The sequence below is a fragment of the Zootermopsis nevadensis genome, unplaced genomic scaffold, assembly GCF_977971745.1.
Source record: "Zootermopsis nevadensis isolate Lab colony 2312 unplaced genomic scaffold, Znev_1.0 Znev_ptg000030l, whole genome shotgun sequence".
NCBI classification, from domain to species: Eukaryota; Metazoa; Arthropoda; class Insecta; order Blattodea; family Termopsidae; genus Zootermopsis; species Zootermopsis nevadensis.
In genome coordinates, this window is record NW_028259162.1 from 4,908,406 (window position 1) to 4,927,757 (window position 19,352).

General features: G+C 39.3%; 1 long non-coding RNA gene across 1 annotated transcript in view; it reads left to right on the forward strand.

The window, feature by feature from the left end:
* Window positions 1-6,029: 6,029 nt before the first annotated feature.
* The window catches only part of LOC147872113 (uncharacterized), a 127,187-nt gene continuing 113,864 nt past the window's right edge, over window positions 6,030-19,352 (forward strand). The window contains exons 1-2 of the long non-coding RNA XR_015537807.1: window positions 6,030-6,997; window positions 8,261-8,421. This is a non-coding gene — a long non-coding RNA (uncharacterized LOC147872113). The remainder of the gene's footprint in view (window positions 6,998-8,260; window positions 8,422-19,352) is intronic.

Sequence of the window (19,352 nt, forward strand, 5' to 3'; positions counted from 1 at the left end):
TCTTTCACAAAGACGAATTAATAAAAATTATGTAACGTTGCAAAGTTGTTTTGTTTTTCTGGAATGTTGGTGACCCCGATGAGCGTATTGTACAAAATGTCTGAAATACTTCAATGTTGCGTCCGAAGATATCAGTTTTACAGATTCCATCTAGTAATCATTTTGAAAGATAATAAATGTTAAATAAACAGAAGTCGAAGAATGTGTCCTGTATGAAATGTGCCACGAAGTTTGTGTGGTGTTGATACGAGCCCTTATTGCATTCGGTAAGTAAAATCTAAAACAACTGCCAATCAAATCCAGACTTAAACATCGCTAAAGTAAGTAATTGGTATAATATTTACAGGCTCCCTTGAAAAATTTAGCGGTCACAGCAAAAAAGGACTCGTAGTATTCCATATCTCATCAGTAAAATGAGCCAACATCCAACAGCAGTCATGGAAACTATCATTTTCATGACCCCTATGTCTAGATATAGGTGATTATAGGGGTAGGTGCCAAATTTCAGTTTAAAATTTGATGAGATTTTAGTTGCGTATCTGTGAATTTAATTTAGTTGTGTGGAATGGACATTAAGAAGAATCTTCGTTTACTGTGGCACATGGATATCGAAATTTTACAATTGTACGCTGCTGTATGAATAAGACTTTCTACTTGTACACTCAGTCTGTGGTGCAGGATATTCTTTCAAAAGTCGGCTGTATACTCGACTTGTCAAAGAATAGCCCACCTTCTTTATGGAACCCGTAGGTTCATCGCCGTGTTGACACAAGCCCGCCACCGGACTCTGTCCTGAGCTAGTTGCATCCAGTTCGCTCCATCTATTTCTATCTCCATAAGGTCCATCTTAATGTTATCCTTCCAGGTTTTCCTAGCTGTCTCCTCCCCCATGAGTAACGTATGTCCCGCCCACCTCATCCTCCTCGATTTAATTGCCCTGATAATATCCGGTGAGGAGTACAAGCCGTGAATCTCATCATTATGCAATTTTCTCCATGGTCCGTCTCCCTCCCTTTCATGTTCAAATATCTTCCTCGACACTACGTTTTCAAAGACCTTCAGTCTATGTCCCTCATTCAGAGTGTGTGTGTGTGTGTGTGAGAGAGAGAGAGAGAGATAGAGAGAGAGAGAGTGTTTCGCACCGATTCAGCACAACTGGCAAAATTACACTTCTGTATATTTTAATATTTAATTGTTGTTTTTTATGAGACGGGAAGACATAAGATTTTGGACTGAATGATAACAAGCATTCCCTGAATTTCATCTGCTCATTCTGACTTGTCAGCGTCGTCCCCACGTACTTGAATTTTTGTCACATTTTTCGAACGATTTATTAGCTATCCTTACATTCGGGTGCTGTCCTGAATTGTGATGCCGACTTTGTTTTTTCTGCATTTATTTCTAAACCAACATTCCTACTAGCCGTTAAGAGTGTTTCTGTGTTCGCTTTTATAGTATTTATATTATCGCCTAAAACATTAATATCATCAGCCTAGACCGAAAGCTGATGTGTCCCATTCAATTCTTGGACTTCCTTCTAAGGCAAAATTGAAAAGCACGAGTGACAGAGCATCTCCCTGTTTCAGGTCATTCTGAGTACGAAATGTATCGGGCAAACTAATTTTGCTGGAGGTTTTAAACACATTTGAATTAGCCTGAGTAGCTTCTTAGGTACACCAAATTTAAGCAAAATGTTGTATAGAGTTTCTCTTTTAACTGAGTCATAAGCTTTCTTGAAGTCATGAATAGTTGATTTACTGTCCCAATGTACTCCCAGTTTTTCTCTAGTATCTGGCGAATGTAGAAAATTTGATCACTTGTAGATCTATTACGACGGAACCCACATTGATGTCTATTTGTACACGACTTTCCTTATTTCTAAAGGGGGGGTTCACACGACCTGCTTAATAACGCCCGTCTCCAGTTCTCACTTGACTTCGCAAATGCTTCTCGCCTTCAGAGTCACGTGTTCGAAAATGGCGCACGACTGACTTGGTCGTGATCACTCCAACATGCCGGAGTGGTTACGACCGCTGGCTTCAAGGTCGTATACTACCAACTGTGCGACGACCACTAGTTCCCACTCGGTAGTGAGCACGACCTCCGGTCCTCTTGGTCGTGTTCTCGCCCGGTCCACGACTCCGTGTGAACCCCCCTTAAGGGAAGTCTAGCTCATGCTAACTTCTGAATCACTTGGTGAATTTTTTTATGAAATGTGGTATGAACATCATACCAACAGAGGCCACACGATTTTTGTGATTTTTAATTTCATACCGCCAATAATACCAACATGACGATCTCGCCAGGTTCTGAGTTTCTAGAGACGCTGCTGCCACTTCAAACCAGATTCTGACGTGGTGGTAGCTGTATCTTCGAAAAATTTGGAGGTTATGCTCATAACCGACGTCATCTAATGGCGTTAGTCTTAAAGTGTTCTCGACCATGCTGTTAGTATGACGCTAAATCTCGTGAGATAATATAACAAGTAAGTCGTACTTGTATGAGAGAAAAAGTTCTGAGAAGTATTTATGAAGTCCGTTCCCTTCACATCCGTATGGCGAGAGCAGGGAGGATTATAAATTAATAATTTTACAATCTAGTGATACATTTCTGCCCACAATTTCCATTGGTACGAATTGCGACTGTCAAGTACAAGTACATTAATCAGCAAGCGACGCTTTATAATAGGGCCGGTACAGCGCAATTCTGCGTTTGGTCTGGTCAGTTAGTTTTTCAGTGGCTGTCAAACTCGATTCAAGTTCCTATAAAAAGCAGAAAGATCAGAAAAGCGAGGCCATTTATGTTATGAGCGAGAAGCTTGTACCTTAATTTATTGTCAGAAGAATATTCTTTTGTTTGTGCATTGTGTTCTTTAGACGTATTCGATCTGAGATATCGTAGTTGGGAAGCTTTGTCGGTATAAAACAGTGTAGCCATTCTTCTGAAGAAAAACTGGGCATGAAAATTTTGTCGGCCCATAGAAACGGAGTGACTGTTGTTTTCCACTAAGAAATATTGGAACTTTTTTTTGTTCTTCTATAAGGATAACAGGCGTAGTCTTTGAACCACCTTTTCGACATATCAGTACGTTTAAATATCATCGTCATTAATATCTTTCACGTCAGAGTGTAGGAAATATTTCTGCCGAAACTTTATTTTCTCATCTCTTTCTTGGACTACCAACGTATGTTTTTTTTCTTGGAATGCTTGTTTTGGCATTCTCGTAACATCACCATTCTCTGTAGTTGTTCTAACCACTTGGCTCTGAAATCATTCATTTTGCCCTCTATTGGACGTATTTCCAAGTATCTTCAGAATGAAACAGGTTTTTGTTTTAATCGATTAATTATATATCAATCACAGATTATCCAGCTATTAATCGATTTTATGACAGAAAAAGGACTGTTACCTATTGATCCACTTCCATGTTATTTTCTCATAAATGTCTCGGTCATCTAAGCCTTCACTTTTCCCACCAGAATTTTATACACTTCTCTTTTATCATATTCCAACCACACATCCAGTCCTTCACAACTTCCTTGATTCAACTAGTGCTTTAATAGAGCTATTAAAATAATATACATTCCATCAGTGCTTCATACTCATCTAATATGCCTTGTGCTTCGCCCCTTACCAAGCACAACATTATCAAACCCTCGGTTCTAAGTTAGTGGGCTTCATATGTGACCCGACTCTTCGGTGTAAACGTCGTTCTTAGACCTTATGAGCTCGTCCATCTTTCGCCTTTTTCCTGCGGGGGTAGGCAACCTGCATTGCCGGGGATTATTGTTGTGCAAAAATGGGAACCCTTGGCTCCCATTGTTTCCCAACAATGGCCGTGACTCATTCGTGCAAAAAATTACACAAAGTCCAACAATGAGATCGGATCGCGTCAGAGTAACAGTGACGCACATGATGTGGTGTGAAGAACACCTGTGGAACGTCGGTTTACTCCAAAAACTGCACCTTGCCGTTTTATTCCAAAGGGCATGTTTCTTGTAATCACATGTGGAAACCGAGGTGTCAGTGTCTGGGCAAACATGCGTGAAGCAACTAAATGAACGGATGAATGCAACGTGTTACAGGGTCACCATACGAAAAAAAAAATAGCGCCTACAGAATACTGCCCGCCCGTTTTCTTCATACCGCTAAAGCGCATGCGTCAATCCTGATTCATACTCTCTCGACACTGTCTGTGAAACTTCGATTCAATGGATTGTTGATACGTGTGTGGTGGCATTGCGAGTCAGCAGGAACTAGTTTATTATAATTTGTTAGTTTCTTTAAAGTGTCAGTGGTGGCAGAACTGTGCGTGACATTGTTTGTCCACTTGCGAATTCCATCTTCGTTTGTTTTTGTTTACAATTCCTGAATCGGAGTTCTGAACGCGCACTGCAACTTTACAGTTGTAACTCTACTTCTGTACAACAATACACTTCTCTGAACCAAGTGAAACTCAATAGAGGTAACAATATAATGCTTCTCCGCTGTGGGCTAGTAATAAGCCACAACGTAATAGCTGAAGTAAGAAATGACTGGCAATATTTGTTTTGCATTCATTTGAAACTAAAAGTCATTAAATTTTGAGATTAAGAATGTCATCCGAGTTCTCCGAACTACAATCAATAAGGATTTCGGCATTTCTTGAGGCACTGGCCATCCCTGTGGGGTTGAGAACAAGTCGTGTTGTTTGTATGCATCAAGTTCACTACCAGTGCATTTAATCATTGTTTTGTGTCGTGTTGAAAGGGGAATATTACAGATTTTACTGTTTCGTCATGAGCGTATCCATTGCATTAGTATGCCACATGAAACTTACTATTTTTAGTTGTTTTCCTACTTGCCTATCATGCAAGGTTCCGTAGTTTCTGTGAGACCCTGATCTTTAAGAAGGGCTAGTCAGAAACAACGCTTTCACAACCATTTGTGTTTCTTTGATTTCTGGCTCCTGTGATACAAGAATTAAATAGTGGCTCGTTGCAATTTTTAGGACAGGGCATTGTTGTTTATTTATTTATTTATTTCCTGGGTCCGATTGTTGTTTCCCATATCGATTTATACGCTTACTGGATACCCCGAGAGCATGTTATTGAGGTAAGAAGTTCTGAAAGTTAATTTGCTCGCGAAACGCGCCTTGACCTCGGTAATTACTGACGGAATCCTGCGCCAATAATGTATAAAAAATGCGACAAAATACGGTGCGCAAAGGATAAGAATGCGCGCAGAGAACTCCTGAATCGGACTGCTCCAGAAACTAATGAATCAAAATTAATTCCATGGTGAAAGCTCAGAGTTTGCCGGAAGCCTGAAATAATATTTAAATTTTCCGTGCTCTCTAGAGAAAATGGCTTATGGTGTCATATCCACCTAAGATCGATCACTTAGTTCGCCATTTTAAAATTAATTTCAGGAAAGTCGTAGTTTAAAATGAGTAATAAATATAACAGTGTTGCAGTGGAATATCGAAAACTTGTTTCAGGTTGTTATTAGTGAAATATTTGAAGGTAATGAAGTCAATATTTATGTTCTAAAACTTGTGCATTTGTTGGATAACTGTTATTTAAGACAATAATACGTAAGCAACATCCATACTTTGTCTGTTGTTATTAGTTGATATATAGAAAGAACTCTTTAACTTTATTTGATGTATATATAATATTGAGAAATATGTAATTCTTTTTTTTTTTTTTCGTAGAGCATGCTTGTTTTGTATTTCACTGTGTTAATTAAGTCTCCTGTCATTGGTGAGCTGCTCTGTGTTTGGAGCAAATAAATTAATAATAAATAAAACATTTATCTAAAATATATAAAGTCATGCATACAAACAAAATTGTTTACACAAAACATTTTTGTAATATTTTAGTCTATAACAATATGAGATTTACGCGTCTTTATGTTAGCTGCGTCTTCCAGGAACAAACCACCTGCATGAGTAGGGCAGTGTGCCTGTATTGCACGTGGTCGGCGTCGTATAATTGCTTTATTCCGTATCTGCATACAAGAGGCCTATGTCAGTGAGCCTCGTTTCCTACAGCCGTACGGGTTGGCAAAGTTTCAAAGGACACACCAGCAGTGCTTTAATATTGTTACATAATAGAAAAAAACAGCTCTTGAGGTCAGGGTGGGGTACAGATGTCCTTCTGATCGGTTCAACACAAAGCGCTTTGGAAAAGGTTTACGCAAGAGGTTGAGTGGTGACTAACATCCCGTTTATTTGAGATTTGAGGTTCTAGTGGCGGTGAAATTGTCGATTGTGGTCTTCTGTGCTCTTGAAGGTGCCTACGAAAATGTTGTAAGATTCGAATGAACTGCAGAGCGTCACAACCCAGAAGAGCACAGTTAACATTACGGACGTATTTAATCCGCCTGAACAAATTCTACATTTTCACGTCGCACGTTCGTTTACAATTTCCTACGCGATTTATTTCTTTAGATGTGCAATGTGACATTCCGAGTCCAGCCTCTTAGCTGCGACTGCTCAAATTTATCTTCTGCTATTCACATTTTACCACTTTGTTTTTACGTAAGACGTTTTTAACACTTTAAAGCCCAGTGGTAACTATATGTACCACCTAATTTTCGAATCAGTAACGCTGCATTTTGTATTTATGAGTGTCGTATGATTTACATGTAAACAGCGATTATTTCCTTAAACAGCGTTAAACAGTTGATCTTTGTAATGGTGAAGTGTGGTGTTTTCTTCGCGGTACGGACTGAATTCTTTAATATTAATCAGACGAACTATGATTCTTAGTGTAAACAGCGATTATTTCCTTAAACAGCGTTAAACAGTTGATCTTTGTAATGGTGAAGTGCCGTGTTTCCTTTGCAGTGCGGACTGAATTCTTAAATTTAGACAGCTTCAGCTTCAAAGGGTTTATTTTTAACTCCCTTATTCTCTCTAGTTGTAGGGAAATGAAATGATTTGGGAAGACTTAGGACGTAATACATTTGTCCAGGGTGATGAACTTACGTCACATAAGAACAAAAACACTTCGTGAGTATGTGAACAGTATGATTTATCAGGGAGTAAGTTGTAAATATTTCGGACGAGAAGTGCATTTCATGAGCTATAGAGAGAAACATTTACCGCGGTAATTTCTGCACGCTGTGTGATAACTGTCGCTAACTGCAGGCAGAACTGGAGTAATGAGTGGTGTCGGCTTTTCTAGGGAAAATAAGTGTCGGGAATCGCTACTTGCAAGCTATGCAGCCGCCTGGAGCAAAGTCCATAATGTAGTTCCTCAACCCATAGGCATGCTATTAGATTTTGTATTCCGAAGCACGTAGCTGTAACTCGCTCCACGAAGCAGAAACGATCTTAAGAGTCGAAATCATCGTTGGGATAGTCGAGAATTTCCCCGCCTGAGCCAGATGAAACCAGTCCATACTCTTATCAACCTGTTTCTTAAAGATTGATTTTAATATTTTCTCATCTATGCCTGGGATTCCAAATTGCGTGTCGCATGTCCCGCCTATTAATTGTACTCAGTTTTATCATTCTAATAGTATTTAGTGAAGAACAGAAATTACGAAGCTTATCACTATGAAGTATTCTCAAGCTACTGCTACATAAACCAATTAAAACTTTTCAAAATAAATACCTCAGAATCATTAGGAAGTGCGCATGGGAATACAATGTATGCAGTCCATCAATTGAGCTATTTCGAGACTCATCCAATTATAATCACAGCCATTAAATTAGCTAACGTTGACCTATAGTCGTCAAAGAATGTCATTGGTTTCTTGGTAATGTGAGAGTTCACAATTTTGACTTGAAAATGCACGCCAAACTTACTTACATGCTTACATGAATACATTGCGGCTGCTTTATAATAATATAATAATATTTGTATTTAATTCAGTGGATCTTGAAGAAATATGTTGGGTGGGTGTGGATTGGTTTATGTGGCTCAGTATATGAACCTGTCCTGAAGATGGAGGCAGTATGTTCCCCCGAAACGTTAGTATCTTACTACAAGTCTGCACGGCGTTAGAGCCCAGAACATGCATAACTGGGTAGCATTAGGTGAGACGAGCCGGTAGAATTCATTCTTACAAACTAGTCTCAGTTTATTTCGTAACAGATCTGTGACATTCAAGTCGCAGTGTTCAGCTGTTTTAATCATCGGTGTTTATCTCACTGGAATACTGGAAGAGAAAGTTGAGCTAATCCACAGTTATGAAAGTAGTTAACCTCTAGCCACGTGTGCCTCGGGTGTCGAACATTTTCACCAACGTCCCCTCGTTTCTGTTTAAGGATGATGTCTACCGATTCGCTAGCCTTCACGGAATTTGAAGAAGGAATCACATTCGACGTGGATGACCCTGATTTTATCAACTCCAACATGGCTACCATCCCCAGCACCAGCGCCACGAAAACAGCAAATAACAACAGGAGTTGTTCCCTGGAGGCTTTAGGTGCGTAGACGCTGTTACAGTCACACGAATTGGCCCCATATTAAAATAACTTGGGCGTATTTTTAAACCGGGTATTAATCAAAACCAAATTTCACCCTATAACTTTTAATAATAATTCAGCCCTTTTTAAAGTTAATTTTTAAATACGGTGTATGGAAAAAGTCTCGTCAACGCTTAACAGTTAATCAAGTGAAAGGAGGAAAGAAGGAAAAGAAACAAATTTAAACACTGACGGGTCTTAGCAGGTGTAATTTGCTATTTAAATTTATTGTGCCTATAAATGCGGTTAGAACGCTGGCCTTGTAATCCTGGGGTCTCGGGTTCGATTCCCGGCTGTGCCCGAATTTATAACTTGTGTTGGGCAAGGCCGTGGTCTAGGCAACACGGAGTTTTCCTCCGGGGGCTTCCCCGGTTTCTCCGTGGCATCCATTCACACACAGAAGAAGGCAATGGCAAACCACTTCTGGATCATCTGCCAAGAACGTATATGAACAGGTCCCAGTCCGAGAAAAGGATGGAAGGATCCTGTTCATATGGACCTGTCGTCAGACAGAACATTAAAATAAATAAATGATGGCCACGGTGGTCTAGCGGTTAGAACGCTGGCCTTGTAATCCTGGGGTCTCGGGTTCGATTCCCGGCGGTGCCCGAATTTATAACTTGTGTTGGGCAAGGCCGTGGTCTAGGCAACACGGAGTTTTCCTCCGGGGGCTTCCCCGGTTTCTCCGTGGCATCCCAACAATTACTCCATTCACACACAGAAGAAGGCAATGGCAAACCACTTCTGGATCATCTGCCAAGAACGTATATGAACAGGTCCCAGTCCGAGAAAAGGATGGAAGGATCCTGTTCATATGGACCTGTCGTCAGACAGAACACTAAATAATAAATAAATAATATAAATGCATATGCGAAAGTCAGTACAGGTCACACACCAGCTTGCTCGATACTGACATCTTCTGTTGTGTATTTTATTGCCAATGTCATTCTAGTGATAACGCGACTAAAGACAGAAATATGCAGATGCAGACTAGAGGAAATTAAATTCTCAGCATTTACATAGGAGGAAGACGAGCTGGTGTGACACGTGACGGCCGTCTTCAAGAGACATTCCTGTGTCATTTCGTTTTCGATCTGTGCTGCATCACGAGTTGTGGAAAAAGAGAAACTAGAACTGTTACTTGCTATAGTTAAAGTTGCTCCGAGCTTTGAGGAATTTTCTGGCTAGATGTTTGGAATTCCATTTGAAGCGATACAGCTAGTGAGAGACGAAAGACACGTGAAATGGAATTATTTGTGTTTCCATTAGGATTCCAACAGAAGATTATGTGGTCGACCGGAAGAGTTACAGTGTTTACAACATTATTTACAGAGGATTTCATAATATATTGCAGCGCTGTCCATGTCCCTCGTGATTACGTTTTGTCGTGCAGTCTGAAACTATGGTGAATAGAGCAGGCAAAATAATAGTATGTAGTTCAAACGTGGCCTATTTTCGGATTGCGTTTTTTGCTGTTTATCATAGGCCTCTTTCACTGGATTTCATTTATTGCAGATACAAACCTGCTTATTACTTTTAATCTAATCACTAATGCGATTAGTGGTGTACACTAAGGAAAAAATATTTTTTCGTATTGTATCACATTAAATACTTACCACATACAAAAATGTTTCAAATGAAAGGTAAATGAGGTCTGTATTTTATGTCATTACATTTTTTCCTATAATAAGCCATTTTTTTAGGAAAACGAATAAAATTAGATTTCATCTTCGCTTAAAGTAGGGGCTAAAACTGCATTGATATGAACACGTTCGCCCGAAATATTTTAGTGTAGACAGACTCCAATAACAGACATCAACGAAGTGCTTTCAGTAGTTTCAGATGTGGAACATTCGGGCCGCCATGTGCCACCCCGTACTTATTCACTTCGTGGTACACTTCATTCAGGGAACACACAATGTTATCTTATAGCCCGGCGGTTTTTGCCTTTTTGTGAAGAACAGATTTGTGATGGCGTGGTATTTCCCCAGCAGGCGATGAGTATACGCCCCAATATTCGTTTATTCATCGATTCATCCAAACTTCGTGGATTATAAAGTTACTGACTCAAGCTATTTGAAGTGTTGCTGTCTTAGAAATGTCTGTCCCTGATGAATTTCATCTTTCATATGCCCCATTTAATGCCCTGCCTCCCATAGACAGGTCGAGTTTCTGTCTCTCGTCTTTACGTAATACCGCAATGAATGTGAAATACTGTCACATCCAAACTTAATTCATTGCCTGGATGGAATGCAAATTGTGTATTGAGAAAGCGGTCTGTTCAAATGGGACATATTTATCTTCGTTCTCAACCAACTCACAGAATATGATCTATGGATAACATAGAGCAGTTTTAGTATATCTACGTTTAATTTCTGAGATTGTTCCAGAAATACAGAAAACTACAACTTAGCCCTCTTTCTTATATGAGTGTTAAACTTGGTCTTTCAGGGGGGAGAATATACGCTGAGGGTAAAAGCTGAGGAATAAATTTAAACCTAGCATAGATCACAAACAAAGTATTATAGAAAATGACACATTAAAGGATATAATAGTATTGTTCAATATTGTTCGGCTGAATTAAATTAAGAAGGTTAAGAAACCACTCCTGGCACTCTTTTTGAAAAATAACATCATATTTACGTTATTTTTAACAGTACTTACTCAGAAGTTACAAATTACCTTGTTATGTGCTCAAATACAATCTTAATTGTGCTAGTTACATTTTATCTTATATTTGATCGTGCAACAGCGTGTATGTGACACAATTTTTACATGGAAAAACTTGTATTTTGCAGCAAGGTTTTGAAGTCAGTAGCGCGTGTTTATGTGGGGGGGAGGTCACTTTTACGTAAAACAGCAGGCGAGATAAGAATCACGATACTTTTTAAATCTACCGAAGTGAATAAATAAGGGAGTGGTGACTAGTAACGAATTAAAGAATTATTTTAGTTTGCAAGTGGCCTACGGTTATCACACTCTGGTCTAGAAAGATGCAGGTTTTATGAGGACCAACTGTCGGGAGATCAGGTGTTCCAAGGCCGATTATCTAGCAACGGGGATAGCCTACATGTGGCAGTACTTACACGTGGAATAAATGAGACTTGATAGACCTTGCTTCTAAATACGGAATGTTCATATTCCTCAGACCCATAAACCTCCCACCAGGCGGACCGGAATTCGAAACCCAGTGATCTCAGAGCCTACGTTGATTTCGAATCAGCGACACAAAGAACTCCGAACTATTGTAGAAATGGACCAAGTGAACGTATAGGCTGCAAAACACGACAATGCCGCGTGTCTGAGCGGCGAAAGGGATAGTTAGCAGTCGACGCCCCTCGTAAAACATTGCCTCTTCTGCCCCTAATTCCAGAACCGCGCGTAGGGGAGCCACAGTAAGAGCTGGCCTTCACGAGTACACTCTTATTTTTCTTTAACAGTGATGCTACTTATCTATTGTTAAGTTTGTTGGGTAAAAGAATCGTCTATTTCCGGTTCCTTCCAAACTTTGACTCTGCAAGCCTTACCATGCCTTTGCACATGCTGCCCTTGGACGACCCATAATTTCTGTCTGCCTACCCGTTTGAACGTAATCAAACACAGCAAAAACGTGATCTAATGCTTATAATTTCCTAAATTATACGTTATACAGTATGCCATTCAACCATTCTGTTTTTAGAATAATTTGCAGTCAGAATGTACCTACTAGTCCACAGGGCGTTACTGTCCGTAAGACCAACGTCTACATAATTTTATGTCGTTTTGTATTCTGTATTCTCGGAACGAGGTACTGTCTGTCTGGCCGGAGAATTGGCTCGAACGAATCCATGACGTCATGCTAAATGTTGTCCAAAAACATTGCCTCTTACTAAAAACATTTGCACTCTTCGAGAAATCTGCGTGATATTTGATACTATGGGCGTCTTACCAGCGACCCGGCTAATAGAATACATTTTTACAAACCAGTAACAATTAAAAATTAAGAATGAGACGAAGCTGTATAAAGATAGAAAACCAATGGAGAACTGAGAGTCAGCCGAGGTTTCTACATCGCGTAGTAGAAAGTCAATGCTTCTGCGCAGACAGATACTTCTGTTTAAAGGTCGAGTCAATTCATCGCTCGGACAGACATGTGTAACGATGTGATGATATCCTTATCTGGGCCACCTGCTCTCTTCTCTCCGTTTCACATTTCACAGTAATCATTTATATTGCCGATCTTCGACTATCATGTTCGGTACATAGTCGAAGGGACTTACGCATGAACCAGTGTTACCACTCATTCTTATTGCAGATTCTTTCTACTTTACATTCTCTTGTGTTCCTACCGAACTCGACTGAACCACTGTTCATCTTGTTGACGTCGGCCATGTCTAAAATACAGAACCCGAATCGACTGCCAAGCTAAAATAACCAACTAACCAAGTCTCCAAGAGCGCGACCATTTATATTGAATAGGCTGTGGGCTGGATGACGAGGTTTTAGGAAGCTCCTTCCGCTGGAGCAAAGCGGCCGGGACTTGAAGCTGGCCATTCGCCTCCATATTGTACTGATATTAGGAGTGAATTGCACTTTCTGTTTATCCACCACCCCACACGTCTTCATAGAGTGTGGACACTTTTACTTTAACACCATTTATTTACAGACCGATTATAAAAAACCACTACAAACATTTCACCCACGCAAGATCACGCTATACGCGACATACATTTACGAAACAACATTGAATGTGATAACAAAGTACAATTGATCTAGAAGAGGATAACTGATATTTAATGGACATCTGACGAAGGATTGCATTTAGAATATTACATTTGAATTTATATCGATTATACACCTGAAGATGGGTCATTGAAAACCGAAACATGTCGTGAAAAAGATGATGCTCTAATTGTAAATCGAACATTTCGATAGAAAGAGCATCATTTTAATATATTTTAAATATTTCAAATATTAAATGTTAATTGTAGTAATAATATTTTAATATTTAATAAAATATTTTATTGTGATTAGACGGTTAAAATTAAACAATTATAATCATCACAATATGACGCAACATTATCATCTCATTTAACACCAAAGCTCATCACACAATCCTTATTCTGACACTTCAATAAACTTCTTCACAATCACTAGATTAATTTTAATATTAAATTTCCGTAACTTTCCTGCACACGCGAGATTTTTTAAATCGGTAGCTGAGAGTCGCCAATTACGTAACGAAGAAACAAAGAGACCACAGATTAAAAACACAATTAACGATGGAAAAAATGAGCTCTTATATTGGAGACGAAATGTAGACATAGTGACATGTGTCTAGAGGATATAGGAAGACCAGTTTAATTTCTGAACATCGGAGTCGGAGCCCTGGACGAAAATTAGTAAAACGGTTTAATAGACTCACCTCATTAGGATAAAATAATGATTTGTGCGCAGTATTCTATTTTTACTTGCGTGGGCGTACAATGTCTGACCTCTGCGTGTTCGTTCCAACACGTGCTTCGGTTTGTTTTCTTTAGTTAACCTTCTTAATGTAAAATAAATCCCACTCGCTGCTGTGAAGGTGGTATAAATAGAGAATTTACACATTGGTGACATGACCTTTCCACAAGTTATTCATTCCTACAGAAGAAGAAAAATGTCTCCTCTTCTATTCTTTCAAGTTCAGGGATTTTCTAATGGAAACATGTCATTCATGACAAATCAGGTCAGCTCAACGTGTGACATGTCTGAAACGTCGCTTTCAGTCGGGGAACAGGGACGGTTTCATAATTGGGCGGTGTCTGTCTGTCTGTGTGTCTGTCTACGAGGGTCTGTCAGCTTGTCTCTCCAAGAACCCATTTTGGCAACACTTGATAAACATGTTAAATTCAACAGTCGATTGTAAATAAATTCAATCTTCTTTTGATTTGATATTACATTCCCAAGTAGGTCTGCATGGACTTCGTCGTATGTTCAAACGATTAATTGGCAGTTCTCTTATTCTGTGATGTTCGTCTGCATACTATTGAAAGGTGTTCCATTCAGTTACAATCCACCCTAGTTTTCTTGTTTACGATTATGATTATTATTTTATATTTTACGTAATTGCTATTTGAATTTTAAATTTCTGTTACTTTTACTGGCTGTATTTATCCCAGACAACATCTCCATGCTTTATTCCTCATTGATGTTTCTGATGGCAAAATATGGAAACACTTATTGGTATAGTTTTGATATAAAATTAAACCGGTCAAGGCCGAGGGCTCGGTTTGTTACCCACAACCCACCACTCTTCAACCCCCTCCCAGCCTCTAGAGCTATGGTAAAGCAGTCAAGGGAGAGCATGTGATCGGACTGGGTGTAATGAGTGCAGGTCCACCCAACCTCGTGGCGAATGCGAACCGAAGACATTTCCTCGCGGCGTAAAACGGTACCGCATGGAGCTGAATCGGCAAGTCCCAATAGGCACCCAGGGATTTAATACATAGTGCATTTTGTTGTTATTATTAACATTTATTGTATTTTATTTGTCTTTATTTTAGACGAAGGGCTAAAAATGAGTTCATTATAATTAACATCGTTATTCGTTTTTTAACGACGCTGTCATTAGATCAGATTATATAGCTTCAAATGATGGGATGATTAATGAATGGTGGTTTGTCATTTGCCTCGAATGACTGAGAGAAACCACGAAAATCTTCAGTCAGTATAACCTGTCTCCAGGCCGTGATTTGAAACCCAGACCTCTTGAATATCAGGCATGAGTGATGACCATTCTACAGCGAAGTTCAGTTGTCATTTCCAGCATGGTTGTGTGAACTAGGGGCATTCTTTGTGAAGGCCTACCTTTAAAAGTAAAGTCTGGAACGTAATTGTATACGGAACTTCGTTGCAGAATGCGTCATGCAGGAATGAAGCCTATGAAGGTAGCCATGCTTGGAGTCGTTTTGCCTGGGAGGAGTTTGTGACGAAATTACGTCACGCTTTAACAACGTGAAGTAGCGTAGAGTAGACGGGATGGTCTGGAATATTTTTTTACGTAAGCAGCAACATGAATCTTATTATGATCGCCAGATATAGCACTCATTCGGATGTAGTGACGGTATGGATTTGGAAGGAAGTCGTGGCTGTTTCAGTTTATGACCCAACAGAAGGAAATGTAAGAAACATTGCCATGCAGTCATATTATGATAAATTACGTTCATAATGGTCGTGGCTGATTGCTAATCAGTGTTCCACCTCGCGAATTTAATGTTTCCTTGCAAACATTTTACGAATAACTTACCTGTGACATGACGTCCATAAAAAAGTTTAATAATTTTCGACCATGAAATTCGAGCGAAGGACGCTAGTTGTTGATGGGACAGATTGCTTTCGCGTTGGTTGAGTTAATTTAAGTTAGTTTAATTTAATTTAGTGACCCCTCTGCGCAGAAGGTGTGCAGTGGCGTAATGTGACTCATCTACATGAGGGCGCAATGAGTTCGGCATTACCGATTGTGGGAATGTGAAGGACATATATTTGATACTCACTTGTGGAAAATATTTTCATTTGCGAAATCATTTCCATGGCACATTTTTATGCCCCGCCAATCTCATTCTCCTTAATTTGGTATCGTAAAAATATTTGGTGACGAGTACAATTTTTTGAGATTTTCATTTTGCAGTTTTGTCCAGTCTTATGCCGTTTCCACGCTCTTAGGTCCAGATATTTTCTTCTGTGCACCCTGCTTTTGTACACACTTTGTGAGAAACCAATATTCACGCCCACACAAAACTAATTTGTTTGAAACTACCCACGCAAATTTCTAACTCCGGGACATTGTAACTCTGGAATGAGATTAACCTACTTTAGCTGCTTCTGTTGAGCCTGGCTCAGAACCGCCCCCTACCGGAAGACCCTGTCTGGTGTTTGACGATGGATCGAGTTTCTTTCTCTCAGCGACGGCACAGCGTATAATGCCACCTCAAGGCCTCATGAATGCTCAGGGGTGATCAACCTGCCTGCTCAGATCACCCCAACTGATTTAATAAAGAGCAAAGAAAGTTTTTAAATTTCCACAATTTACAGTTCAATTTGACACGTCGGAGTTGACTGTCTTCAGGGTGGTTGTTGCGCCGTGTAGTCTGGTAGAAGTTTACCGATGTTTCTTAGGTTCTTGTTGTCTCCATCGTCAGGGCGATGACGGTCGCCTTCATATTACATCAAGTCCCTCTAATTGTCATAATCAATGGATCATTGCTGTCGGCCGGGATCGACTCTTTGTTTCAGTGATTTGCGTTCGAGACGTAACAGCAGTTTGAAGTATCCTGAGGATGTGAGAGGATAACGCACTTCATTGGAAGCCATTCTTGACACTGTTTTAACTGTTTTAAATATTTTGTCTCTTTTTTGAATTTCTTACACCCGAAACGAGAACTTAAAAACCAATTTAGATTCAGAAGAACAGAAATGTGGATGTATATTTCATTCTAGGTTATATTACTGTCAATGTTTGATCTATGACATGGAATAATTAGATCAAAGTAGGTTATTGATACTGGCGTAGTTGAATTATGTATTTTGGTTTCCCGGTATTGTAGTGTACAGGTTCTAAGCTCGAAACTGTTTACATTTTACATCTCATCACACTCGCCGTTCAGTTCGATCTTGTCTGAACATTATATATTATATTATATATCTGTACGTATTACTTCGGCTCCATGTTTCATTTGCATTTGGTTACAATGTTAGTGCGGTCTTAGAAAATACGTATTCACGTTTTGATTTCTTGGGTTTAGTTACATAATGTTACATAAAATTAAATAAGTTTGTTTAAACCTGTAAGAAAACATTGCCTCGTCGTTATAAATATCAGCGGTTTAAAAGTCGTAGACAAATAAATCGCAGTTTATTTTTGGAAGTAAATGAAACTCGACTAAGATATCATGAGAGAACTGAAAAACAGTCAGTACGAATAAAGTAGGCTGATAGAATAAGATATAAATGATATCTAAACATTTTTTATAGTGGGCAGACCTTGCAATGAGTAGGCGTGTGGTATGATCAAGCTTGACTTCTTGAAGTGAAGGAAACGAAATCGAACTCTTTGATTCACTTTGCCGATGACTACATACCTGGCCGTTTACATGGAATACGCAGATACCACAATTCCACATCCAGTCGAACTGTTAATTACGGTGGACATTCTAATTAGCGTTACAATGATTTCCGAAAGTAAGATAACATTGGAGTGAATTGTAATTCGTAAACATCTTGGCGTACATGGAATTCTAATTTGATCGGACAGATTATTGCAATAAAAATAGTCAATGCAATTCAGAAGTTCAGGAATTGTATTATTAAACTTGCAAGGTCTCCATAATTCATAGGATCCATCAGTCTATTAGACTGGAATTTATTTAGGGTAGTGACTTAAGAAGAAATCCGGGTGTGAGATTTGAGGTTCTCACGGGGTAAGATGTCGATGTTGGTCTTCGGAAGAACACGCTATATCATGAAAATATAAAACTTTATGCCAAGGATATATTTTTGTAAAAATGTGAACTCTCAAATGCCTGTTTTTTTAGAGCCGAGTCTTCTAATTCTGTGGCATAACTACTGCTGAAGAAAGCTTTTGTGCATCGAGTAGCAGGTGTATGCCTCCGTTATGAAGGTCCTGAAGCCTCCAGGCCGGCGCGAACGATCCAGACGGTTCTTTGTTGTCGGTCAAGCAAAAGGCCATTCACTTGTCCCTCACCGACACCTGAAGGCAACTTCTTGAAGGCCAATTGCTTCATGGTCAAGGGCCGTTAGTTATTTTATGCACCCAGATCAAGGTTGCAAACAACGCGAAACAGTAGCCTAAACACCTGCCACAGAGGTTTTATTTTGTTTTGTTGGCAGGTATCCCTCCATGTATTTCAAGGAATTTGTTTGTTGCATAATGTGACCGGATACCCAGACTCTCACTTCTGTTTAATCACTTTTTGCCAGTTAGAAGTGCATGGTTCCATACATATTATCACCAGCTATTTTAATGTTACTGAAGTACACAGTATGCGAATACCATGTAGTTCACAGTTCAAGACTGACTGCACAGATTTATCGCGCCAAAATATACGAATGTTTTAAACCAAACTGTACCTGTACAGACACTTTAATCTGATGCAATTTTATTACGTGCTTAAAATCGCAGTTACGTTACGTTTATTAACAGAAAAAGAATGGAGAAGTTGATCCCACTTTGAGGTAGTCTGCAAATAGCCTGTTTTCCAAACTCGGCGATAAACTGGTTCGTAACAATTAATTTTTATTTATTCTTCATTATATGTGCATTCACACTGCTTCAAATATTCATATCGCCAATGAATGTTATGTATTAATCGCATAAACTTTAATTAGATTTTCATTAATAGAGATTTTTATCATGAAAATCAGTTGCTTGTCAAGAAATTATTTGCCATTTATGGAGCCCGAAGTTTCATTACCGCATTTTAGTAACATTTTCTACCTCGTTACAAAATTCTGGCAAACAGAACTATATCTGAAACTTGAGTTCATACAGAGATAATTGACGAGATACATAAATCTGCTTCAGGACTGGGCGGCCAGTGCTCGCATCTCCAATTTCTCACTCTCCACTTCTCCTTCCATGCCAATCAAGGAAGGCGTTTTTCTGTCAATAGAAGGTCTTTTACCAGTTTTGTACAAAGTTCTGAGAGTAATCGGTGTTCGCGTGTTTTTATATCAATTGCCTTTCTTTACAACGTTTCACTTCGTTGTTATAAGATCCATTTTTATTTTACGAGCCTTTACAACGACCTCCCAGAATTCTTGGCTTTCTGATCCTCTTATATGGAAGTTTAATTTTAAACTCGTTAGTCGGTAACATTCCTCTCATTGCTGCTGTGCCAGCTCCTAACATTGT